This window comes from Rhinoderma darwinii, chromosome 1, assembly GCF_050947455.1.
Source record: "Rhinoderma darwinii isolate aRhiDar2 chromosome 1, aRhiDar2.hap1, whole genome shotgun sequence".
Classification (NCBI taxonomy): Eukaryota; Metazoa; Chordata; class Amphibia; order Anura; family Rhinodermatidae; genus Rhinoderma; species Rhinoderma darwinii.
Window position 1 is genome coordinate 113164665 of NC_134687.1, and position 27177 is coordinate 113191841.

Consider the following 27177-nt stretch of genomic DNA (forward strand, 5'->3'; position numbering starts at 1 on the left):
AAAAATACTATACTTAGCATAGAAAGTGAAATATCAAAATGAGTTTCCGGGAATATGACATTTTATGTCGAGCTTGATTGAAAACAACTCTTTAGTTTGCAACATTTAATTTTCTAAGTGCTAGCATTTTTTTTAAATTGTAGATTGCTAATATAAAGACAGGCTATTATGCTTATCTGTATCTTCACCTGATAATATGGATGTTGTTGTACTATTATATTGTTTTTGTTTTGTTTTGTGTAGAATTAACTGATGAAGTCCTATGTGGGCCGAAAACGTTTATAATAAGTGGATTTCAAAATAAAATTTCTAATTATTTCACCGCAAACTTGAGTGCCGAGTCCTTGTTCATTTACTATTAAGGAGTGGAATCCTACTCGAGCACCACTGTATACCAGAGTGCCATACATTCCCTAGCTATAAATACAGGCTGTCTAACAAAATACTTCTGTGTTAACCCCTTAACGACCAGCGTATAGCCTTTTCACGTCGGCACTTCAGAAGAACTTCCCCTGCATCTCCTGAAGCCCGTGCTGTTGCTAACAGCCTCGGGCTTCAGGGCAACGATCGGAGACCACTAGCAGTGGTCTCCGATCATATTTAACCCCTCAGATGCGGCTCTCAATAGCGGGCGCCACATCTGAGTGATTTTAGAGGGAGGGAGCTCCCTCTCTCATCCCACTGGCATCCCCGCGTGCATTGCGGGGTGCCGATGGGTTCTATGGCAGCCTGGGGGCCTAACAAAGGCCCCCAGGTCTGCCTTTAGTGATTGCCTGTTCGGCTATGCCAGAGGCATGACCTAACAGGTGCCTGTCAGTTTTACACTGACCGGCAATAATACACTGCAATACCGAGGTATTGCAGTGTATTATAATAGCGATCAAAAGTTTGCACAGTAAGGTCCCTCAGTGGGACTAAAAGTAAAGAAAAAAAAGTTAAGTAAAGTTTGAAATAAATAAATAAATGTCCTAAAACCCCCCACTTTTTCCCCTTACAAAATACTTTATTATGAAATAGACTTAAAAGTTACTCATATTTGGTATCGCCGTGTCCGTAACGAACCCAACTATAAAACAATTACATTATTTAACCCGCACGGTGAACGCCGTAAAAAATATAATAAAAAAACAACGCCAGAATTGCTGTTTTCTCTTCATCCTGCCTTCAAAAGAATTCTGTTAAAAACTGATCAAACCGTTGAATCTACTCCAAAATGGTACCAATAAAAACTTTTCGTCCCGCAAAAAAAAGCCCTCATACAGCTGCATCGGTCAAAAAATAAAAAAGTTATGGCTCTTAAAATATGGCGACACAAAAGCAAATAATTTTGAAAAAAATTTGTTTTTACTGTGTAAAAGTAGGAAAACATAAAAAAAATCCATAGAAATTTGGTATCACTGCAATCGCAACGACCCACTGAATAAAGTTATTATGTTATTTATACCACACGGTAAACAGCGTAAAATTAAGACGGAAAAAATTGGCAAAATTTCAGTTTTTTTTTCCAGTACCCCACTAAAAAAGTTATTAAAAAGTTAAGAAATTATATGTTCCCCAAAATGGTGCTGTTATAAAAATACAACTTGTCCCACAAAAAAAGTCCTTATACAGCAATGTCGACGCAAAAATAAAAAAGTTATAGATCTTTGAATGCAACGATGGAGAAACTTACAAAATTGCTCGGTCATTAAGGTTTAAAATACCTTCGGTATTAAGGGGTTAAACACCATTTGTTTAATTTACATTTGCTGTAGTTTGACAGTTTATAGTAAAAAGAGAGTCCATTTTGCTTTTTTACCAAAGCATTGGGCGGTTGGGAGTCAGAAAATGTATTAAAATATGTCATCAGGCAGCATTTCTTTATAAGATATTTCATAAACTAGACATCAGTTATTAAAAAATGTGTGTAAATTCCCATTACTTTATGGCTGAATATGTACACATCAGAAAAACAGTGTCAAGAAAATATCTATCATAATAATTACCTTCAATTATTTATCATGCACATATTTCCCCTTTAATAATCACAGTGCTATTCCAAGTGATAAATGTTCCCCATTCTGAAGCACATGATAAATTATTCTCATACGCTAAGCAAATGAGACGAAGAATGTGCAATATCTTCTCTGAGATCTGATTTCAACTGTAATTAGAAATATGTATTTGTATATAGTATATATTGATAATGAAAAACATAATGTATGCCAGCTTTAATGATCTAATAACCAAACTGGAAGCTGTGCACTGCAAGGAGTCAATTATTACAAATAGGGACCTTTTGTAAACCAGCACGTTTTAAGAATCACTTTGATTCTATTATGAGGATATATATAAATTCAGCAAAGTAATTCAGGAAAGCAATGTTTGAACTAAATTGCTGGATTGTTTGAGTCATATTTTTTTTTACTCAAGATCTTTGAAAACGGACGTCACAATGGATTTTAGACAAAATTGTCTCAAAATGCCTTCATCATCATCTTTTGTGACAAAGACAGGAAAGAGTTGCATGCAAAATCACAAAAAAACATATTTTTTCTTCATTAAAGGGACTTTAACATTGATCAATGTTTGATTGGTGGGGGTCCGACCCCTGGAACCACCCTTCAGGACAATGAAGGGTCTGAGGTGACATGTTCCCTTTATTGTTTTCACAGGCGCAGCCTCTTGACTGTACGAGCAGCTGTACTGGCTACTGCAGTTTGTCCCTTTAACCTATTCAAGTGAACTGCAGGACCAGGAAAAGCTGCCCATGTGTCTGTGTAAAAATTAATTGGATGCAATTAATTGGCCCCTTCAATGTGCTGATAGGTGTGGTCCGGGGGTTTGTGCCATAAATGTTAAAGTCCCGGAGAAGCCCTTTAAAGTGGCAACAAATGTTGTACTTATGTCATATTAAATAATAAATTAGGCATTTTTGCGCAAACTTTTTCTTTCGTTTTAATCTTTTCGTTAGCCAAAATTTTAGCAGGAGTGTGAAAAGGAGTGTGAAAAGAGCCCAATCAAGGATTTAAAAGTTTTACATACTGTATTAGCCCCTTCTGCTACTTAGAAGTAGTAAGTAAAAATACAGTCTTGCTGCATAAGAATAAAAAAATAAACAAACACAATTCATAAAAATCACCATTTAGAGGTTGACCTGGTTCTATGAAATAATGTACTACAGTCACACTCTCACAGTCTTACTGATCTTGTATGCATTGCTGGGAAAGCCATTTAAGTGGATCACTGTTTTAATATCTTATAATAGGGAATAGAATTGCAAACAATTCTCTAATATAATGTTATTATTGTAATGGCACCTTTTCCAAATCTGGAGCAATTTCAATAATGGAGCAGGCAATCTAAAGAAAATCCAATTGCCAATTGCAGCCATGCAAGCTCCAAACACTGAATGCAAGATTCTTTAAGAATAAGAGTGTATTAAATTTGGAATTATTTTACAAAAAACGCTCCCTTCGTGTGCTATCCCATAGAGCTGAGCATTCCTGGATGCACACATTTATTCCCTTCCAGCCTGTGCAATGATTGTGACACCCATATATTGTGCAGAAAGGGTTTCCTCATTGCAGCCATGTTTTTGTCTCATTATCCGACATGGCCACAGCGGGGAAACCATTTATGTGAAATTAATAGGTGGCACAAACATTACACAGGTTGGGTAGAAGAGGAAGGTACTATATGAACTCTGGAGCAGTGGAAACGAGGTCTGTGGAGTGTCGAATCACAGTATCTGGCAGTCTGATGGACGAGTCTGGGTTTGTCGATTGGCAGGAGAGAGTATCCTGTCTGACTGCATTGTGCCACCTGTAAAGTTTGGTGGAGGAGAGATAATGCTATGGGTTGTTTTTCAGGGTTTGGCCTAGGCCTCTTTGTTCCAGTGAAGGGAAATCTTAATGCTTCAGCATACCAAGACATTTAAGATAAATATATGCTTCCAACTTTGTGGGAACAGTTTTGGGAAAGTCCTTTTTCTGTTCCAGCATGACTGTGCCCCAGTGCACAAAGCAAGGCCTATAAAGCCATGTTCGAGTAAGTTTCGTGTGGAAGAACTTGACCGGCCCGCCCAGAGCCTTGACCTCAGCCCCATTGAACACCTTTGGGATGAACTAGAATGGTGATTGTGAGTCAGGCCCTCTCGTCCAACATCAGTGTATGACCTCACAAATGCTCTTTTGGATAAATGGACAAAAATTCCCACAGACACACTCCAAAATCTTGTAGAAATCCTTCCCAGAAGAGTGGAAGCTGTTTTATCTGCAAAGGAGGGAGGAACAAATCCATATTAATGCCTATGGATTTAGAACGGGATGTCATAAAACCTCCTGTAGGTGTAATGTGTAGGTGTAACGTGCAGGTGTCCCAATACTATATATACACTAGTCCTTCTCAATGAATTTGAATATCATCAAAAAGTTTATTTATTTCAGTAATTCAATTGAAAAAGTGAAACTCATATACAGTGGCGGATTAAGTAGACCATAGGCCCTGGGCTGTTCCACAAACTTGGGCCCCCCTTCCCCACCGACGCTCTGCCGTGTCTATAGTGAACACCACCTTTCTGTGTGAGCATTGACAAATGTGTGTTATCATTCCCCTTGTCAAAGGGCTGTGTCCTTACATACTGACAGTCTCCAACCATCGCTGACAGTATCACACTGTGTAGGGACACATCCTCCTGACAATGGGAATGGTAACACGCATTTGTCTATTAGTCCTGGTTACACAAAGACTTTGTGTGGAATACAAGGGTTTATATATATATATATACAGTGAAGGAAATAAGTATTTGATCCCTTGCTGATTTTGTACGTTTGCCCACTGTCAAAGACATGAACAGTCTCGAATTTTTAGGATAGGTTAATTTTACCAGTGAGAGATAGATGATATTTTAAAAAAAACAGAAAATCACATTGTCAAAATGATATATATTTATTTGCATTGTGCACAGAAAAATAAGTATTTGATCCCTTTGGCAAACAAGACTTAATACTTGGTGGCAAAACCCTTGTTAGCAAGCAGAGCAGTCAGATGTTTTTTGTAGTTGATGATAAGGTTTGCACACATGTTAGATGGAATTTTGGCCCACTCCTCTTTGCAGATCATCTGTAAATCATTAAGATTTCGAGGCTGTCGCTTGGCAAATCGGATATTCAGCTCCCTCCATAAGTTTTCGATGGAATTAAGGTCTGGAGACTGGCTAGGTCACTCCATGACCTTAATGTGCTTCTTTTTGAGCCACTCCTTTGTTGCCTTGGCTGTATGTTTCGGGTCATTGTCATGCTGGAAGACCCAGCCACGAGCCATATTTAATGTCCTGGTGGAGGGAAGGAGGTTGTCACTCAGGATTTGACGGTACATGGCTCCATCCATTCTCCCATTGATACGGTGAAGTAGTCCTGTGCCCTTAGCAGAGAAACACCTCCAAAACATAATGTTTCCACCTCCATGCTTGACAGTGGGGACGGTGTTCTTTGGGTCATAGGCAGCATTTCTCTTCCTCCAAACACGGCGAGTTGAGTTAATGCCAAAGAGCTCAATTTTAGTCTCATCTGTCCACAGCACCTTCTCCCAATCACTCTCAGAATCATCCAGATGTTAATTTGCAAACTTCAGACGGGCCTGTACATGTGCCTTCTTGAGCAGGGGGAACTTGCGGGCACTGCAGGATTTGAATCCATTACGGCGTAATGTGTTACCAATGGTTTTCTTGGTGACTGTGGTCCCAGCTTCCTTGAGATCATTAACAAGTTCCCCCCGTGTAGTTTTCGGCTGAGCTCTCACCTTCCTCAGGATCAAGGATACCCCACGAGGTGAGATTTTGCATGGAGCCCCAGATCGATGTCGATTGACAGTCATTTTGTATGTCTTCCATTTTCTTACTATTGCACCAACAGTTGTCTCCTTCTCACCCAGCATCTTACTTATGGTTTTGTAGCCCATTCCAGCCTTGTGCAGGTCTATGAACTTGTCCCTGACATCCTTAGAAAGCTCTTTGGTCTTGCCCATGTTGTAGAGGTTAGAGTCAGACTGATTAATTGAGTCTGTGGACAGGAGTCTTTTATACAGGTGACCATTTAAGACAGCTGTCTTTAATGCAGGCACCAAGTTGATTTGGAGCGTGTAACTGGTCTGGAGGAGGCTGAACTCTTAATGGTTGGTAGGGGATCAAATACTTATTTCTCTGTGCACAATGCAAATAAATATATATAATTTTGACAATGTGATTTTCTTTTTTTATTTTTATATAATCTATCTCTCACTGGTAAAATTAACCTATCCTAAAAATTCTAGACTGTTCATGTCTTTGACAGTGGGCAAACTTACAAAATAAGCAAGGGATCAAATACTTATTTCCTTCACTGTATATAAAGAATATATTTTTTTCTTGCTGCTGAACAACTTCTCCTGCTGGTTAATGTATCAGAATGTGTACACCATATAATTGTAATATACTGCTGATGTATTCCTGTGATTAAACTGTGTCGCCCATTACCCATATATTTGGATATACCATATACTATTAATCTGGTTGTCTTTCTGCACTGTGGAAATCATCTCTGTTTTAACTTATGTTGCATTTTAGATGTATTTAATAAAGATATATTGTTTTAAAATTATTTTGGTGTGTCAGACTCCAAACTTTAGGTTTTGCTATCAATCAGCGGGTTTCACCGTTATTACCATGCTTCAGTCCCCATAAGATATTATGTAATAAGTCAGATCTGTGACTATAATAAATGTATCCGGGGAATATGTTTCATGGTGTTCTTCATGTAGGTATACTACTACTGTGATTCTTTCCTGTTTTCTGGCTCTGCTGCTCCAGCTATCATTATTAAACTTGCTTCTTTTTGACCCTGGCTTTACTGACTACGCTCCTGCTCTGCGTTTGGTACCTCGTATACTCCTGGTTTGACTCGGCTCGTTCACTACTCTTGTTGCTCACGGTCTTGCCGTGGGCAACTGCCCCATTTCCCTTAGCTTCTGTGTACCCTTGTGTGTTTGTCTGTCGTGCAAATATTGAGCATAGGGACCGTCGCCCAGTTGTACACCGTCACCTAGGACGGGCCGTGCAAGTAGGCAGGGACTGATTGGCGGGTAGATTAGGGCTCACCTGTCTGTCTCCCTACCCCGTCACAACATAATCACAGGCCCATATACCTTTTCACCCCTGGTCCCCGACACAACTATGGACCCCCTTGAGACCCTGGATCAGCAAATGCAGGGCCTCTCCCTACAGGTCCAAGCCCTGGCTCAGAGGGGCAACCAGCATGATGCTACCCTGGTAGTGCCCCCCACCTCACCTCTTGAACCCCACCTTAAGTTGCCTGACTGGTTCTCAGGGGACCGGAAGAATTTTTTCGCCTTTCGGGAGAGTTGTAGGCTCTATTTCCGTCTAAGGCCCCACTCCTCAGGTTCTGAGACCCAGCGAGTGGGTACAATTATGTCCCGTCTCCAGGACGGGCCCCAAGAATGGGCCTTCTCCTTAGCTCCTGACACCCCTGAACTTTCCTCTGTTGATCTTTTTTTTCTGCTCTCGGGCTCATATATGACGAGACTGACAAGACTGCCTTTGCCGAGAGTCAGCTGGTGACCTTACGTCAGGGTAAGAGACCCGTTGAGGAGTACTGTTCTGACTTTAGGAAGTGGTGTGTAGCTTCTCGGTGGAATGACACTGCCTTGAGGTGTCAGTTTAGATTGGGTCTGTCGAACGCCCTGAAAGACCTGTTAGTTAGCTATCCCTCTTCTGACTCTCTAGATCAGGTTATGGCTTTAGCGGTACATCTTGACCGACGTCTCAGGGAACGACGACTTGAACGTTTTTGTGCTTTCTCCTCTGGCTCCCCCATGATGGCTCCCGAGGTTCCGTTGCTTCGTTCTTCCACGAAAAACTCGGATGAACCAATGCAACTCGGGGCCTCCGTGTCTCCCCAACAAAGTAGAGAGCTCCGCAGGAAGAATGGTCTCTGCTTCTACTGTGGGGATGACAAGAATCAAGTGAACAACTGTCCTAGGCATAAGAATAAGTAGCCCGAAGAACTTCCGCGCCTAAGTGATCATCGGGGAGGTCACTTGGGCGCACAGGTATTTCCCGTAAATATGAAACCTAATAAGATCTTGCTTCCCTTTCAGGTCTCTTTTGAGGGTAGGTCTGCTACCGGCAGTGCCTTCGTGGATTCAGGGTCTTCTGCTAATATTATGTCTGTGGAATTTGCTATGTCTCTAGCTATGCCATTGATTGATTTGCCTAAACCTGTCCTGGTAGAGGGTATCAACTCCACTCCACTTGCTAATGGTTATTTTACACAGCATACCCTGTTTTTGAACTCCTTGTTGGCTCCATGCATTTGGAGCAGTGCTCTGTACTGGTGATGCAGGGATTATCGTCTGATTTGGTTTTAGGCCTTCCCTGGTTGCAGATGCATAATCCCACGTTTAACTGGAATACTGGGGATCTTACCAAATGGGGTAATGAATGCATGAAGTCATGTTTTTCTGTTAATTTTATTTCTCTCCCTGAGGAGGTGAACACTCTACCAGAGTTTATTCAGGACTTCGCTGATGTTTTTTCTAAAAAGGCCTCCGAAGTGTTACCTCCTCATAGAGAATACGATTGCGCAATCGATTTGGTACCAGGAGCTAAGCTCCCTAAGGGTAGGATATTTAATCTCTCTTGCCCCGAACGTGAAGCCATGAGAGAGTATATCCAGGAATGCCTGGCCAAGGGTTACATTCGCCCCTCTACTTCTCCGGTAGGTGCTGGCTTCTTCTTCGTAGGGAAGAAGGATGGTGGTCTTAGGCCGTGCATTGACTACCGTAACTTGAATAAGGTCACTGTAAGGAACCAGTATCCCCCTCCTTTGATTCCTGATCTCTTCAATCAGGTTCAGGGGGCCCAATGGTTCTCTAAGTTTGATCTTCGGGGGGCTTATAACCTTATCCGCATCAGAGAGGGGGATGAGTGGAAGACTGCGTTTAACACGCCAGAAGGTCATTTAAAATACCTCGTCATGCCCTTTGGGTTGTGTAATGCTCCCGCGGTCTTCCAGAATTTCATAAATGAGATTTTAAGAGACTACCTGGGGGTATTTCTTGCAGTGTACCTTGATGACATACTTGTGTTTTCCAAGGACTGGTCCTCCCACATTGAGCATGTCAGGAAGGTGCTCCAGGCCCTTCAGGAAAACAAACTCTTTGCTAAAACCGAAAAATGTGTGTTTTGGGTGCAGGAAATACCATTTTTGGGTCAAATCCTCACTCCTCATGAATTCCGCATGGACCCTGCCAAGGTTCAGGCTGTGGCTGAATGGGTCCAACCTGCCTCCCTGAAGGCGTTACAGTGCTTCCTGGGGTTTGCTAATTATTACAGGAGATTTATTGCTAACTTCTCGGTCATCGCTAAGCCTCTTATGGATCTTACTCGCAAAGGTGCTGATCTCCTCCACTGGCCTCCAGAGGCGGTCCAGGCTTTTGAGGCCCTTAAGATGTTCTTTTTTTCTCGGCCCCTGTGCTGATTCAGCCTAACCAAATGGAGCCATTCATTGTGGAGGTTGACACCTCCGAGGTGGGAGTGGGTGCTGTCTTGTCCCAGGGTACCAGGTCCCTCACCCATCTCTGTCCCTGTGCCTACTTCTCCAGGAACTTCTCGTCCACTGAGAGTAACTATGACATTGGCAACCGCGAACTCTTAGCCATTAAATGGGCATTTGAAGAGTGGCGCCACTTCCTGGAGGGGGCTAGGCACCAGGTAACAGTCCTTACCGACCATAAGAATCTGGTTTTCCTAGAATCTGCCCAGAGGCTAAACCCGAGACAAGCTCGATGGGCATTGTTTTTTACTAGATTCAACTTTTTGGTCACCTATAGGGCTGGGTCTAAAAATATTAAAGCTGATGCACTCTTTCGTAGCTTCATGGCCAGCCCTCCTTCGGAGGAAGATCCTGCTTGTGTTTTGCCCCCAGGTATAATAATTTCCTCTGTTGATTCTGACTTAGTCTTCGAAATTGCGGCTGATCAAGGTTTAGCTCCCAGGAACCTTCCTGAGAACAAGCTGTTTGTTCCCCTGCAATTCCGGCTAAGGGTACTCAGGGAAAATCATGAGTCTGCACTATCTGGCCATCCAGGCATTCTGGGTACCAAGCACCTCATTACCAGAAACTATTGGTGGCCTGGGTTGCCTAAAGACGTTAAGGCCTACATCGCCGCTTGTGAAATTTGTGCTAGGTCCAAGACTCCCAGGTCCCGACCAGCGGGCTTACTATGTTCTTTTCCCATTCCCCAGAGACCTTGGACCCATATCTCCATGGATTTTATCACCGATCTGCCTCCATCTCAAGGCAAGTCGTGGTGTGGGTTGTAGTAGACCGCTTCAGTAAGATGTGCCACTTTGTGCCCCTCAAGAAACTACTCAATGCTACGACATTAGCTACCTTGTTTGTCAAACACATCCTGTGTCTCCATGGGGTTCCTGTCAATATAGTTTCTGACAGAGGGGTACAATTTGTTTCATTGTTTTGGAGAGCTTTCTGTAAAAAGTTGGAGATTGATCTGTCCTTCTCCTCGGCCTTCCATCCTAAAACTAATGGCCAAACCGAGAAGACTAATCAGTCTCTAAAACAATATTTAAGGTGTTTTATCTCTGACTGTCAATATGATTGGGTCTCCTTCATTTCCCTCACCGAATTTTCCCTTAATAACCGGGTCAGTAACTCGTCAGGGGTCTCCCCCTTTTTCTGTAATTTTGGGTTTAATCCACGGTTCTCCTCCGTTTCACCTGGTAGTTCCAACAATCCTGAGGTAGATGTCGTTCATCAGGAACTGTGCACAGTCTGGGCCCAGGTTCAGAAGAACCTAGAGGCATCCCAGAGCATACAAAAGACTCAGGCAGATAGAAGACGTTCTGCTAACCCCTTGTTTGTGGTCGGGGATCTGGTGTGGCTGTCTTCAAAAAATTTGCGCCTTAAAGTCCCGTCCAAAAATTTGCTCCCCGGTATATAGGGCCATACAAGGTCATTGAGGTCCTGTCTCCTTCCGACTGGAGTTACCCCCGTCTTTTCGAATACACGACGTGTTTCATGCCTCCCTGCTGAAACGCTGCTCCCCGTCCTTGGCTACCTCGAGGAAACCTCCGGTCCCTGTTCTCACCCCTGAACGGGTAGAATTCGAGGTGACCAAGATTGTGGACAGCAGGATGGTCCAAGGCTCCCTCCAGTACCTGTTCCATTGGAGAGGATACGGCCCTGAGGAGAGAACATGGGTACCCGCCCGGGATGTTCACGCTGGGGTATTGCTCAGGAGGTTCCAACTTTGGTTCCACAATAAGCCAGGTCCACCTAGAAAGGGTCCACTGGCCCCTCATAAAAGGGGGGTACTGTAAAGGATCTGCCAGACACAGCTTCTGTGTCGACGCTCGTGGTTAATCAGTCTGCACCTGCTCCTAAGTCTGATAGAGTGACTCGATCTGCTACCACTCAGACTGGTAGGCTCAGGAGTGGGAGAACCTATCACAGCCTGGCCAGACGGTTCTCCCGCCCTCGGTCTATTTATACCTTCATTTCCTGCTTGTCTCTGCCTGTTATTCTTTCCTGTTTCCTGGCTCTGCTGCTCCTGCTATCATTATTGACCTTGCTTCATTTTGACCCTAGCTTTACTGACTACGCTCCTGCTCTGCGTTTGGTACCTCGTACACTCCTGGTTTGACTCGGCTCGTTCACTACTCATTTTGATCACGGTCTTGCCGTGGGCAACTGCCCCATTTCCCTTAGCTTCTGTGTACCCTTGTCTGTTTGTCTGTCGTGCACATATTGAGCGTAGGGACCGTTGCCCAGTTGTACGCCGTTGCCTAGGACGGGCCGTGCAAGTAGGCAGGGACTGAGTGGTGGGTAGATTAGGGCTCACCTGTCTGTCCCCCTACCCCGTCATTACACCCAGACTATATCATAGAATACCTACAGACCCCAGACCTTATAAACTATTGCAGTCCCCAGACCAGACCCCTAAACAAATACAGACCCCAGAACTAGCACTCTAAATAAATACACACCCCAGACCTGACCCCTACACTAATAATGACCCCAGACCTGACTCCCTTAATACAGACCCCAGACCAGACCCCTTAAACTAATACAGACCCCTAAACAAAGACCCTTAAACTAATACAGACCCTAGACCAGGACCCCTAAATTCAGACCCCATAAACTAATACAGATCCCAGATCCCTAAATACAGACCCCAGACCTGAGCCACTACACTAATAATGACCCCAGATCCAACTCCCTTAAGTAATACAGACCCCAGACCAGTCTCCTACATACAGACCCCTAAACTAATACAGACCCTAGAACAGGCCCCTAAATAGACCCCATAAACTAATACAGACCACAGACCAGACCCCCTCAATACAGACCCCAGACGTCAAACTAATACAGACCCCCTAAATACCGACCATAGACCCCTTAAACCAACACAGACCCTTAAATATACAGACCCTAAACCCCTTAAACTGATACAGACCTCAGACCCACTAAATTCATACCCCAGACCCCATAAAATAATACAGACACCAAACCTCCTAAATACAGACCAGACCCCCTAAATACAGTACACAAACCAGGCCTCCTAAATACAGACCCCACACCAGAACCTCTAAATACAGACCTCCTAAATACAGAGCCCTTAAACAAATCCATCCCCTTATACTTACATAGCAGCTCACCTCAGTCTTCTCCATGGAGTCCTGCTGCTGCTCATGGACCTGAGGCCATGTGACCAGCAGGTCTCTAAACAGTATTAAGAACTTCCGAGATTAGGTCATGTGACCTAATGTCTAAAGGTCCTTTTGCAGGACATATACAATGTCGTTTCGACATGTTTTTTGGCGCAATACGCTGCAAAATCGAGGCAAAAACGCGACATAACTACATTGTACTTTGGGCGGCCATGGGCTCCCCCGGGAGTCTCGGGCAGCCGCCCAAAACGTCCTATGATGATTCGCCATTGCTCATATATTATATAGATTCATTACACACAGAGTGATCTATTTCCAGCATTTTTTTCTTTTAATACAGTCCCACTCGTTTAAATCGTTAAATGCTGCGGTCAATATCGACCGGAGCATTTAAATCATTAGAAAGTGGGGGCAACCCCCTCTAACAGCTCATCGCGCCCCCCCAATACAATTGCAGGGTGGCGATGGTTGCCAAGGTCCGCCATCTTTGTGCTCCTATTAAGCCCTGCCTCCGGCAGGGCTTAATAGAAGTCTATCAGAATCACGATATATTGCAATACATTAGTATTGCAGTAAATAGTGCAAGTGATCTAACGATCGCTAGTTGAAGTCCTCTAGGTGGACTAATAAAAAAAGTTAAACTTAGTAAAATAAAGTTTTCCCATTTTCCCCCTAGAGCATAGTAAAAAAAAAAATAAAATAAACATAATTGGTTTCGCCGCATCCGTAAAAGTCTGAACCATTACAGTATATTATTATTTAACCCGCACGGTGAACGCCATAAAAAAAAAAAATTGTAAACGCCAGAATCTCTATTTTTTGGTCACCTCATCTCCCACAAAAAAAAGTGATCAAAATGTTGCATGTACCCCAAAATGGTATAATTAAAAACTACAGCTTATCCCACAAAAAATAAGCCCACATACCACTTAATTGACGGAAAAATAAAAAAGTTATGGCTCTCGGTATTTGGCGACACAAAATTTATTTTATTTTTTACACTTAGGTTTTTACTTGTAAAAGTAGTAAAATATAGAAAAAGCTATATATATTTGGTATCGCCGTAATCGTATTGACCCACAGAATAAAGTTAACATGTTGTTTTAAGTGCTTAGTGAATTCCGTAAAAACGACGCGTGAAAAACAATGGAGGAATCGCTGTTTTTTTCATTTTCTACTCCACAAATAATTTTTTCCCGTTTCCTAGTACATTATATGGCACAATAAATGGTGCTACAAAAAAAAAAAAGAACTCGTCTCACAAAAATCAAGCCCTCATAGGACTATATCGATGGAAAAATAAAACTTACCTGCTAACGCCGATGCTGCTGCAGAATCAACTGAAGCCTCTGGTGCCGATGTGTCCGACACGATGCAGGACCTGTGAGTGACGTCACAGATCTGCACTGCCAGAAGCTGGGCGTTCTGAAGAGAAGTGGATGATACTTCTCGTCAGAGCGCCCAGCTAGTAAAAGTATTAAAAACGCCCCGATGTACGCACATAATACACGCCCACTTGGACTTTTACTTTTCAACACACCCACTTGGACTTTTGCAAGCCTCATTTGCATAACTACAAAAATGGTCATAACTTGGCCAAAAATGCTTATTTTTTAAAAATAAAAACGTTACTGTAATCTACATTGCAGCGCAGATCTGCTGCAATAGCAGATAGGGGCTGCAAAATCTGGTGACAGAGCCTCTTTAAATACCGGACTAGTTTAAGGTCAGGATCACACACACAGTTTTAATGCCGTTTTTGGTGCAGTTTTTTGAGCCATAAACAGGAGTGGACACAAAAGAAAAGAGATACATCAGTCTTTTCTTTATACCTCTCCTTCCTTTGGATCTATTCTTACCTTTGGCTAAATAAATTGATCCAAAAATTGCACCAAAAACGGCATCAAAACTGTGAGTGTTATCCTGGCCTAAGGCACCCATGTCCTGCGGCCACCTGAGTACCTCAACCTCATCTTGGGAAAGGGGGTGCTATAGGTGAATTGTGTCATGCAGATTAGCTCTTTCCCTGGGTATCGCAGGAACTCGAACATTACACAGTTGTGCATTAAGTTGGCTATTTACATCATCCATAAATCTAATATGTGTGGGAACAGACAGACTATCTTCCTACTTGTGCCCAGAGTAAAGAAGCATATAAGAAATATTAAATTTTAATATGCAGGATCCTTAGGAGATGAGTCGGGCTGTCTCGTTACAGACTATTTTCCTCACCCTATTGAAATAAGCATGCATGTTTATGGGAGAGTGAATAAAGGTTGCTATTGGCCAAAGGAGCAGTCGATTAACAGCAATCTAATGTGTGTGGATAATTGTAATGCAATTTTCCGGTTCTTAAAATACATCGTAATGCATCACAAATAATATTTTATATATATATATATATATATACATAAACATATACATATATATATATACATATATATGTGTGTGTGTATATATATATATATATATATATATACACACATACTGATATATATATATATATGTATATATACATACACTGTTTGATATATTTCACGGTTCTTCCATTTATTTCCTGTAATCTGTTGACATAGTGAAGTATTGAAATAAAACAATAGTTAATTTTGTTCTAGTTTCTTTTTTTAGAATTCAGTTTACACATTATTAACAGTCTGAGAAAATGACAAACAGTAAAGCACAGAAAAAGTAAGCCTTATACATATTGCATTTAATTTCAGTTGCAACATGTTCATTCATTTCGTGAGATTGGAATCAAATGAAATTGCCAACAAATAATGATCTTTTATACTTTTGATTTAGTGAAGTCTCTTGACATTACCAGTTTCTACTTATTAATAATGCCTTCTGCAAGTGGGAATATGCATTTCTATAATAAGATGTTTTGTCATTTGTATCTCTTCTGATAGATTAATCTCTTATTGATTTATACTATGAGAAAAGTAAAATACTTCACTGCAGGATTGGTTATATTACTCAATGTTTATATTGGTTGCTTAACTGAAAGTTTAGTAATGGTGGGAAAAAATTATTATTATTATTATTATTATATGGATTATTAATATTATAATTACTTATTATTTACTTTTAATATCCTTCTTTGAATAATGCATTATTTACCATGGGTTCCCAGTATGCAGGTTCAGCAATACTGCAAAACTTTTTGCATCCTATCTATTTTACACAATGTTTGGGTTGATTCCTCACACCCTTGTTTACTAAAATTGTAGGGTCTGTTAGGAGAGATACCAGCATAGGTTCTTACCACTTGTTGAAATAAGTTGGCCCCATAGCAGCAGCATGGCCTGCCTCTATGGTACTTACTCTCTCACTGCAAAAATTCTATTAATAAAATCGGTCAATAAAAATTTGGGGGGAGTTGTGAAAGTACTAAGTATTTAAATTCCATTCAACCTTTGTTCTGGAGAAGTGGTTTGTCAATTTATCTCTCTCTCTCTCTCTCTCTCTCTCTCTCTGTATATATATATATATATATATATATATATATATATATATATATATATATATATATACATACAGTGAAGGAAATAAGTATTTGATCTGATCCCTTGCTGATTTTGTAAGGTTTTGCTAGGTTAATTTTACCAGTGAGAGATAGATTATATAAAAAAAAAAAAACAGAAAAATCACATAGTCAAAATTATATATATTTATTTGCATTGTGCACAGAGAAATAAGTATTTGATCCCATACCAACCATTAAGAGTTCAGCCTCCTCCAGACCAGTTACACGCTCCAAATCAACTTGGTGCCTGCATTAAAGACAGCTGTCTTAAATGGTCACCTGTATAAAAGACTCCTGTCCACAGACTCAATTAATCAGTCTGACTCTAACCTCTACAACATGGGCAAGACCAAAGAGCTTTCTAAGGATGTCAGGGACAAGATCATAGACCTGCACAAGGCTGGAATGGGCTACAAAACCATAAGTAAGACGCTGGGTGAGAAGGAGACAACTGTTGGTGCAATAGTAAGAAAATGGAAGACATACAAAATGACTGTCAATCGACATCGATCTGGGGCTCCATGCAAAATTTCACCTCGTGGGGTATCCTTGATCCTGAGGAAGGTGAGAGCTCAGCCTAAAACTACATGGGGGGAACTTGTTAATGATCTCAAGGCAGCTGGGACCACAGTCACCAAGAAAACCATTGGTAACACAATACGCCGTAATGGATTAAAATCCTGCAGTGCCCGCAAGGTCCCCCTGCTCAAGAAGGCACATGTACAGGCCCATCTGAAATTTGCAAATGAACATCTGGATGATTCTGAGAGTGATTGGGAGAAGGTGCTGTGGTCAGAATAGACTAAAATTGAGCTCTTTGGCATTAACTCAACTCGCCGTGTTTGGAGGAAGAGAAATGCTGCCTATGACCCAAAGAACACCGTCCTCACTGTCAAGCATGGAGGTGGAAACATTATGTTTTGGGGGTGTTTCTCTGCTAAGGGCACAGGACTACTTCACCGCATCAATGGGAGAATGGATGTAGCCATGTACCGTCAAATCCTGAGTGACAACCTTCTTCCCTCCACCAGGACATTAAAAATGGCTCGTGGCTGCGTCTTCCAGCACGACAATGACCCGAAACATACAGCCAAGGCAACAAAGGAGTGGCTCAAAAAGAAGCACGTTAAGGTCATGGAGTGGCCTAGCCAGTCTCCAGACCTTAATCCCATCGAAAACTTATGGAGGGAGCTGAAGATCAGAGTTGCCAAGCGACGGCCTCGAAATCTTAATGATTTACAGATGATCTGCATAGAGGAGTGGGCCAAAATTCCATCTAACATGTGTGCAAACCTCATCATCAACTACAAAAAACGTCTGACTGCTGTGCTTGCCAACAAGGGTTTAGCCACCAAGTATTAAGTCTTGTTTGCCAAAGGGATCAAATACTTATTTCTCTGTGCACAATGTAAATAAATATATATAATTTTGACTATGTGATTTTCTGTTGTTTTTTTTTAGATAATCTATCTCTCACTGGCAAAATTAACCTAGCCTAAAAATTCCAGACTGTTCATGTCTTTGACAGTGGGCAAACTTACAAAATCAGCAAGGGATCAAATACTTATTTCCTTCACTGTATATATATATATATATATATATATATATATATATATATATATAGATATATATATATGTATATATATATATATATATATATATATATATATATATATATATATATATATGTATATATATATATATATATATATATATATATATGTATATATATATATACATATATATATAAATGAATTTCTGTTGTCTGTTGTCTGATATCTATTGCCTGTTGTCTGTTGCATGTTCTTTATGCATGGCCAAACAACTGGACAAATCTGCACCCATGAGACCGGGTTTCAGCTCTCTAGGACCTACCATTCTCGACATATTCACAAAAGCAAACTGGCTTCCACATCTCGGACCTTCCTCCATATCACATCACCCATATTAGCCAATAGAAGCTCACAGGTCCTTCATTCTTAGCCTCACTCCCATACACACAGTTTTAGACCAGGTTTCCATAACAACCAAGCCACTCGACGTGTTACTTACTGTAAATGAACTGTACCTATACTGGATTTGAGCATTCTCATGAAGTGAAACCCTTTCATACCAGTCATGCCTCCAAAAAGGAACATGCACTTGGACTTTATTGGATATGTCGGCTTCATATCAGTAGTAAATAAAGTTTTTAACCACACACACAAACAAACAAATGACCAGTGTGACGCCGGGGAACTCTGCTATTCTATATTATAAAACTCAATGTCTGTTTGACTGTTCTCTATAGGCATCCAAATCCCTGAAGCATTTGACCCCACATTTGGCACATAGGTACATCGGGTGTCCGGGAAGGTTTTCGTAAATGTCCCAACCTTGCCGTTGTTCTCTTGTATCAGCCAATATAGAGAATGTCTGTTTGTTGTCCTCCATAGGCATCCGAACACCTAAACTATTTGACACCAAATTTGGCACATAAGTTCATCGAGTGTTCAGGAAGGTTTTTTGTAAAGGTCCCGACCTTGCCGTTGTTCTCTGTTATCAGCCATTATAGCAAATGTTTGTTTGTCGTCCTCTATAGGCATCCAAACACCTGAACTATTTGACCTCAAATTTGGCACATAGGTACATTGGGTGTTCAAGAATGTTTTTGTAAAGGTCCCGACATTGCTATTGTTCTCTGTTATCAGCCATTATCACATGATCAGGATCCAATACTATAAAAACGAATACAGACATTAGCTTTTATTGTAAAGATGTTTTTATCTGGCAGGAGCAGGTAGTGCACTTTACAAGATAATCCTAGATGGGAAGGTACAAGGGAGCGGTTACCCATAGAAACCAATCAGATTACTGGTGGCCAGGAGGAAAGCTGCATTACTAGCTGCACTAACTCCTCTTGCCCAACTGCAATCTGATCAAATGCGTCCTACTGCTGCTCGAGCTGCTGAAACTCCTCAACAAACTCGGGCTTTCTCAGCAACAGATTAGGCAGGTGGCTCTGAGAAGCGCAGAGACTCCTGCCCGAACCCAGGCCAGTAAGCAAGCTGATAGAGCGCATCATATTCAGCGTACTAATGAGTGGGCTTTCATACATGATGCTGTTTTCAATTATGATCCAACCATAGTCTATGGCCAACTGGTAATATAACTGCCATGTTGTTAATCTACAGGCTCTGTCACAGTCTTATGACTCCATTTACTACCAGTTTAGCTGTTAGGTATTTAGGAGGTTAAAATTGAAACAAACAGTGTGTAACTGCCGGGGTATATAGGCCTACTAGCGATTTCCCTGTAAACCAAGAAAATATGAGGGCATGGATTAGCCTCCTGGGCACCGTTGGAACAAATCCAATGAACACACAAACAGACAGACCGACACGTTATACCCAAGCAGCGCCGCATACTTTTTCTGGTAAGCTATAAAAAATGAGTTCAAATTCCATCAAATATGAGATACACTATGTGGACAAATGTATTGGGACACCTACATGTTACACCTTTTACACAGCTTTTATGACATCCCATTCTAAATATATAGGCATTAATATGGATAGGTTCCTCCCTTTGCTGTTTAAATAGCTTCCACTCTTCTGGTAAGGCGTTCTACAAGATTTTAGAATGTGTCTGTGGGAATTTTTTCCCATTGATCCAGAAGAGCATTTGTGAGGTCAGAAACTGATGTTGGACGAGAGGACCTGGCTCACAATCTCTGTTTTAGTTTATCCCAAAGGTGTCTGATGGGGTTATGGCCAGGGCTCTGTGCAGGCCAGTCAAGTTCTTCCACATCAAACTCACCCAATCATGCCATTATGGACTATGCTTTGTGCACTAGGATACAGTCATGCTGGAACAGAAAAGGAACAGAAAAGGGCTGAACCCCAAAATGTTCCCACAAAGTTGGAAGCATACAATTGTCCAAAATGTCCAAAATGTCCCAGAATGCTGAAGCATTAAGATTTCCCTTCACTGGAACTAAAAGGCCTAGACCAACCACTTTTAAATACCAACCCATAGTTTTTATCCCTCCTCCACCAATCTTTACATCTTTACAGCTGGCACAATGCAGTCGGGCAGGTAACATTCTCCTGCCAAACCCAGACTCATCCATCAGACTGCCAGATAGGGAAGCATGATTCGTCACTCCACTGAACTGCTCCAGAGTCCAGTGGCTGCGTGCTTTATACCACTCCATCTGACACTTAGCATTGTGCTTGTTGATGTAAGGCTTGCATGCAGCTGCTAGGCCATGGAAACCCATGCCATGAAGATCCCGGAGCATAGTTTTAATGCTGATGTTAATGCTAGAGAAGGTTTGGAACTCTATTGAGTCAGCAGAGCGCTGGTGATTTTTTTGCACTATGCGCCTCAGCACTCGGTGACCCTGCTCTATAACTTTACGTGATCTGCAACTTTATGGCTGAATGGCTGTGATTCCTAAACGCTTTCACTTTTCAATAATATCACTCAAAATTGCTCATGGAACATCTAGGAGGGAAGAAATTTAGCGAAACTGACTTGTTGCAATGGTGACATCCTATTGCAGTACCAAGCTGTCGCTCTTTAAAATGACCCATTCTTTCACAAATGTTTGTAAAGGCAGACTGCATGGCTATGTGCTAGATTTTATACACCTGTGGTAATGGGACTGAATGAAACAAGAAAACTGATTAAGAGGTGTGTCCCAATACTTTTGTCCAAATAGTGTATTTGTGTTTGTTTTTTTGTTTTGTATTTGGGACCTTTTTATTATTGAACTGGTGTTTTTTTTTATGCTTAGCTTATTTTATTCTGTGTGTTCTATATACTGTGTCTGATGGATCCCATTGACCCCATGTTATACTGTCTAGAGGTGTATATATTATTGCTGTGTTTCCCTTCTTTGGCTGTGAGACTTTTTCAGTGGAGGAGTCTGCTTCAGTGGAGGGGATAATGCATTGGGCTTCGGAGTGGTTTTGCAGTGGAGGGTGATGGATTATAATGCCCTTGAAATCAAGGATCTGTGCCAAAGGCACGCATAATCTGTCCCTTGTAGGTATTGTCCCATATTTGTTTTCAGCTACATATTTCTGGCCCATGGTATGTTTTATATTTCCCTATTTTTTTAATCTACCACATTATCCCAGTAACAGTGACAGTGGCAGTGCCCCATAATAGTGATAATCCGATAGCATTCATGACAGAGGAACCAAAAGAGTAAAACTCTTAGTACCTCCATTACTGTGTTAGCTACAAGTACTAGCGACAGTATAACTCACAAGTGCCAGCCATAGTGTCTCCATAGTTTGCCATTTACCTGACTTGCTATCTGACATTCTGATGCTCCAAGGATTTCAGACATTTAAGCTGTTCTTAACTTCAGCTAGGCTATCATAATACCAGGAAAGAATAATATGACCATACAGACTAGTGAAACTTGGTCATGTAAGAATAATATGACCGTACAGACTCGTGAAACTTGGACCTGTAAGAATAATATGACCGTACAGACTGTTGAAACTTGGTCCTGTAAGAATAATATGGCCGTACAGACTGGTGAAACTTGGTCCTGTAAGAATAATATGACCATACAGACTGGTGAAACTTGGTCCTGTAAGAATAATATGACCATACAGACTTGTGAAACTTGGTCCTGTAAGAATAATATGGCCTTACAGACTGGTGAAACTTGGTCCCGTAAGAATAATATGACCGTACAGACTGGTGAAACTTGGTCCTGTAAGAATAATATGACCATACAGACTGGTGAAACTTGGCCCTGTAAGAATAATATGACCATACAGGCTGGTGAAACTTGGTCCTGTAAGAATAATATGACCGTATAGACTGGTGAAACTTAGTCCTGTAAGAATAATGTGACCGCACAGACTGGTGAAACTTGGCCCTGTAAGAATAATATGACCGTACAGACTGGTGAAACTTGGTCCTGTAAGAATAATATGACCGTACAGACTGGTGAAACTTGGGGGCGTGGCCTAGCGCTGATGGTGAAAAGGCGTGCTCAGTGAGAGCTCTGATTCCCCGGTCTGAATCTCATATCATCCGTCCATGGAAATTACCCCCGGTGTTCTGTACACATCCCGACATCTTCCTACCACCATTTACCATCGTTGCTAGGCCGACGGAGCAAGTTTTTTTACTTACCTCATCAACACGAGAGGGCGGCCTATTTCACCACGCGGCCGTGGTAGTGGATTCCCGCAGACGGCCTGCATACCGGACTTTTTAGACCCTCCAATCACCTGCGGTCCCCTGGGTAGCTTAAACAGCTTCTTCTTGCTTCTGACCACAGAGACTTACCGATTCATATAACAGGAGTGGGGGACGGGATTGTAGCCGGCACCCATTTTCTTTGCTCTTGTGGCAAAGCAGCCCTTCTTTTCTGACTGAACGCCACTGTAATAATCTCCGGTCTACAGGCAGCTATATTGTTCCTCACTGTGTTTAATTTTACATACTCCCCTGTGTCAATGGTAGCTTGAATACTTACCTGTCGCTGAAACTTCCAGAACATTTGCTTACTCAGATTGTATATCGCCATCATGATCAAAACATCTAAAGACAAACTTAAAGAGGCAGTACCTACCCCTAAAGCTAACAAAACACAATCTTGATAAGTTTTTGATGAAAAAATTGGCAGCCTCTCCAGCCTGTAAGTCCAAGCAAGCACAGATCCTACCTGATGACAACCTTTTGGAGGATGATTCGGATATGGATAGTGCAGGCTGCAATTCTGGGGATGACTCTCAGATGGCTCCAGTATCAAGAGGTTTTATTAAACGGACACTGTATCAGGCTCTCACCCGGCTAGTGAAGGAACTCACAGATATTAAATCAGATCTCCGTGGACTTCAGCACGGGTTGAATCCCTCGAAGATACACAAAATGATTTGCTGCATTATAGTGCAAAGGTCAAATGTGCTCTCGACTCTCAACAAGATTGTATTAATGAGACCCTATTACGTGTTGAAGACCAAGAAAACCGGAGTTAGAGGAACAACCTTCGGCTCAGGGGCCTTCCAGAGTCAGTTATGCATGACAGTCTGCCTCAACTAGCCATGAATATCTTCTCTGACCTCATAGGCCCAGATGCGGCCAAATCCGTTACAATTTTACTTATCAATAGAGCATTGCGGGCCAAGCCTCGCCCCAACGATCCTCCAAGGGATATAGTATGCGGCTTGCTTAGTTACACAGACACAGCTGCCATCTTAAAAGCTGCTAGAAATAGAAATACTTTGACCTACGATACTTCTACAATTCAAATTTTTCAGGATATCGCTCCTTCAACTTTAGCAAAGAGAAGAGTGCTTAAACCCTTACATGATGCTTTACGAGAAAAAAAAATTGCAATTTAGATGGCTTTTCCCGTTTGGTATTTCTATATCTAAAGACGGCCACCAAATCATCATTAAAAAAACCTGTCGATCTTGAAGTTGCTTGGGAGAAATTGGACATTCTGCCTATAGACATTCCGTCATGGCTTCCGTCTACCATGATAGACTTACCACCTTTACCTGGTCCCTCATTTGGGAATCAAACTTCGAGAACCGTTTCACCTAAAGCCAAGAAAGCTTCTGCTCATGATAGACAGTTGGACACTTCATTGTCCTCTTGAAGATTACCTGATGGTTCACTGACCTACCCGCTTCTCCACTAGGTCTGTGGAAGAAGCGTTGTGAGTAACATAAAGATCTCCCATACTATCTCTTCCTCGTTTCCCATTTTACATTTGTGAGGAGATAGTGTTTCTTTATTATTATGATCTGAGTTTATATTTTTGACATGTAACTTTTTTACTGTATGTTCTGGTAAGTTTTCTCAGTGTAGGGATTACTCGTGTATATATATATATATATATATATATATATATATATATATATGTCTTGTATGTATTCGATCATGCAGGAATTTTCTGTAATTCAAGATTCCCTCCTGTTGATAAGGACATGCTTACATAATTATTTGACATATCAATCTTACGAGATGTTGCAGTCCTTATGGTTGCTAGCAACCTTTCTGCTTCTGAGTTTATACCCTTCCATCCCCATGCCTTTCCTTCCCACCTTTCCAACCGCTTTCCCCTTTCCATGGACAATAGATAGTCTTCGCCATTTTACTTGTAGTTATGTGTGTCGATTCACTCCTGCTTATAACCTATACATATGGCAGACTTAAAAATTACTTCATTTAATGTCAGAGGTCTGAATTCTCCACGGAAAAGAAGCCAAATTTTACAACAAATTCTTACAGATAAAAAGAAAATCGCTCTATCACAAAAGACACATATTAGACACAACAAGATTCCAAATTTACGGAAGAATGTTTTACCATAGCACTTATTCGTCCTCACGTAGAGGAGTAAGTATACTTTTTCACAAAGGTGTACCTTTTAAATGGATAGCTGACATGGTTGATCCGGAGGGTCGCTATTTATTTCTCAAATGCCTCTTAGGCAATACTCTTTATACGATTGCAAATCTATATGCACCTAACTTAAAGCAGACTACGTGGATAGTTCAGACCTTACAATTGTTCAAACAATTTGCTGAAGGTGTTTTGGTGGTTGGAGGTGACCTCAATATTCCTTTAGACCCCTTATTGGATACTACTGGTAAGTCCTCCATTTCATATAGACTCACTACAAAACTTTGTAGTGTTTTTAATGCCTTACACCTGACAGATGCTTGGAGAATATTGCATCCTTCTGATTATGACTACACCTATTTTTCTCACATGCACCACACCTACCACAGATTAGATTATATTTTTATATCTCAATCTCACATCCCATTTCTACTCCAATCTGGAATAGGAAGTATTCTCCTCTCGGATCATGCACCCACCCATGCTACCCTAACACTAGCGGATGTTCCTAAAGGCCAATGGTGTTGGAGGATCAACGACACCCTGGTTGCGGATCCCTCTCACCACTCTTGTATACAGACGCACATTCAGAATTACTTTGACACTAATACTACACCAGATGTTTCGCCTGCTATCACCTGGGAGGCCCATAAATCGGTTTTACGGGGAGAATTCATCGCTCTATGTACCCACGTTAAAAAGCAGAGATCGGCACTTTTAAATTCCCTTTTCACTCAAATCTCCTTACTAGAAAACTTTCATAAACATACCCAAGCCGTATCTACTAAAGACGAATTATATTCACTACGTAATAAAGTTAAAGATCTTCTCAACATTAAATCTGCCAAACTGCTTCAGATTTCACACTTTAAATTTCACGCACATGGAGACAAGGGTAACAAGACTATGTCCGCCCTACTTAAAACTCAACAGGATAAAGCGTTTATTCGCTGTATCGCACACTCCCCGGTCCATTTTGTCACAGATACAAAATTAATCGCTAATGCCTTTCAAAAATTTTACCTGAATCTTTACAATCTTGCAGACTCTAACACCTCCATTTCCCCTCCAACCTCCACCAAACAAGCTATCCATTCCTTCTTAGATTCAATTGACATTTCGCGTATATCCGATAATGATGCCCAGGAACTGCTTGGCCCTTTTTCCCCATCAGAACTTCTACAGGTCCTTCACTCTATCCCATCAGGTAAAAGTCCAGATGGTTACACTATCAATTAATATAAACAATTTAATGTCTTACTAATAGCTCTATTTACCTCTCTCTGTAATTCACTCCTGGCTGGCTCGAAACTTCCATGTCAAGCTCTTGAGGCACATATTACTCTTATCCCTAAGGAAGGGAAAGATGCATCGAAATGTGGAAGTTACAGACCCATTTCACTACTTAATACTGACATAAAGTGGTGGATGAAAGCTCTAGCAGCCCGTCTTAGACCTCTGTTATCTAGCATTATTGGTCCTGAACAGACTGGGTTTGTCAAGGGAAGACAAGGGTCAGATAATTCCTCAAGAGTTTTGAGATTGGTGCAATATGCCTTAAAATCTCGAATACCCTTAGTCCTTCTTAGTACGGATGCAGAAAAGGCGTTTGATAGAGTGGATTGGCCTTATATGATTGCTTCCCTTGAGAAATTTGGTATACCTTCTTCTTTTATTCAGGCAATTCTTTCCTTATACAGTGGCCCTAGCGCAAAGGTAAGAGTCAATGGGGTGCTGTCGGATTATTTTGCCATTACTAATGCTACGAGACAAGGCTGTCCTTTATCACCGACATTATATGTGTTGGTCATGGAGACGCTTGTGCGGAAGATCCGTCAAGATCCCATTATTCAAGGTTTAACCATAGGTTCATTTACACACAAAACAGCAGCATTTGCTGATGATCTTTTGATACTCACCACTAACCCTGAGCGTTCTTTTCCTCAGATTACTCACCTTTTTTGTGAATTCGGGAAGATTTCCAACTTTAAAATTAACTTCAGTACGTCAGGGGCCCTTAATATTTTGGTATTCACATCCCTAAAGACCCCTCCCTACTTTATAAGCTCAATTATCTAACCTTACTAGCTGACATGATAACTTACTTGCACTCCTTACATATACCCTTTATGTCATGGATGGGCAGGAGGAACCTACTTAAAACTTTTATTGTCCCCAAATTATTATATGTTCTCCAAACTGTACCTATCTGGCTTCCTAAGTCCTTTTTTCTATTAGTTAAAAAAAACTTTCTCTGCATTTATTTGGAACAACAAACACCCTAGACTTTCTTATAAATATCTTATTACAAATTCCCGTTTGGGAGGCTTTGGTCTCTATGACCTCTTGTCCTATTATAGGGGTAACCATCTTCGCAGATGGACCATTTTAGCACATCGTGACCCGGGGAATATCTATGCCTCTATGGAATGCTCTTTTATGTAAGTAGAAGAAAGGCAAGCCTTCTGGGGTTTACGTCCGGTTACTTCACGGAAGCTCTGCAATAATACTCTCCTCAAGGGCACTATTTCGGTGTGGCAAGAGATGAACAGATTTT

The 27177-nt window shown here is 41.4% G+C and overlaps 1 protein-coding gene across 2 annotated transcripts in view; it reads left to right on the plus strand.

The window, feature by feature from the left end:
- Positions 1 to 27177, plus strand: part of FSTL5 (follistatin like 5) — a 645404-nt gene that overhangs the window by 332101 nt on the left and 286126 nt on the right. The window lies entirely within an intron of this gene.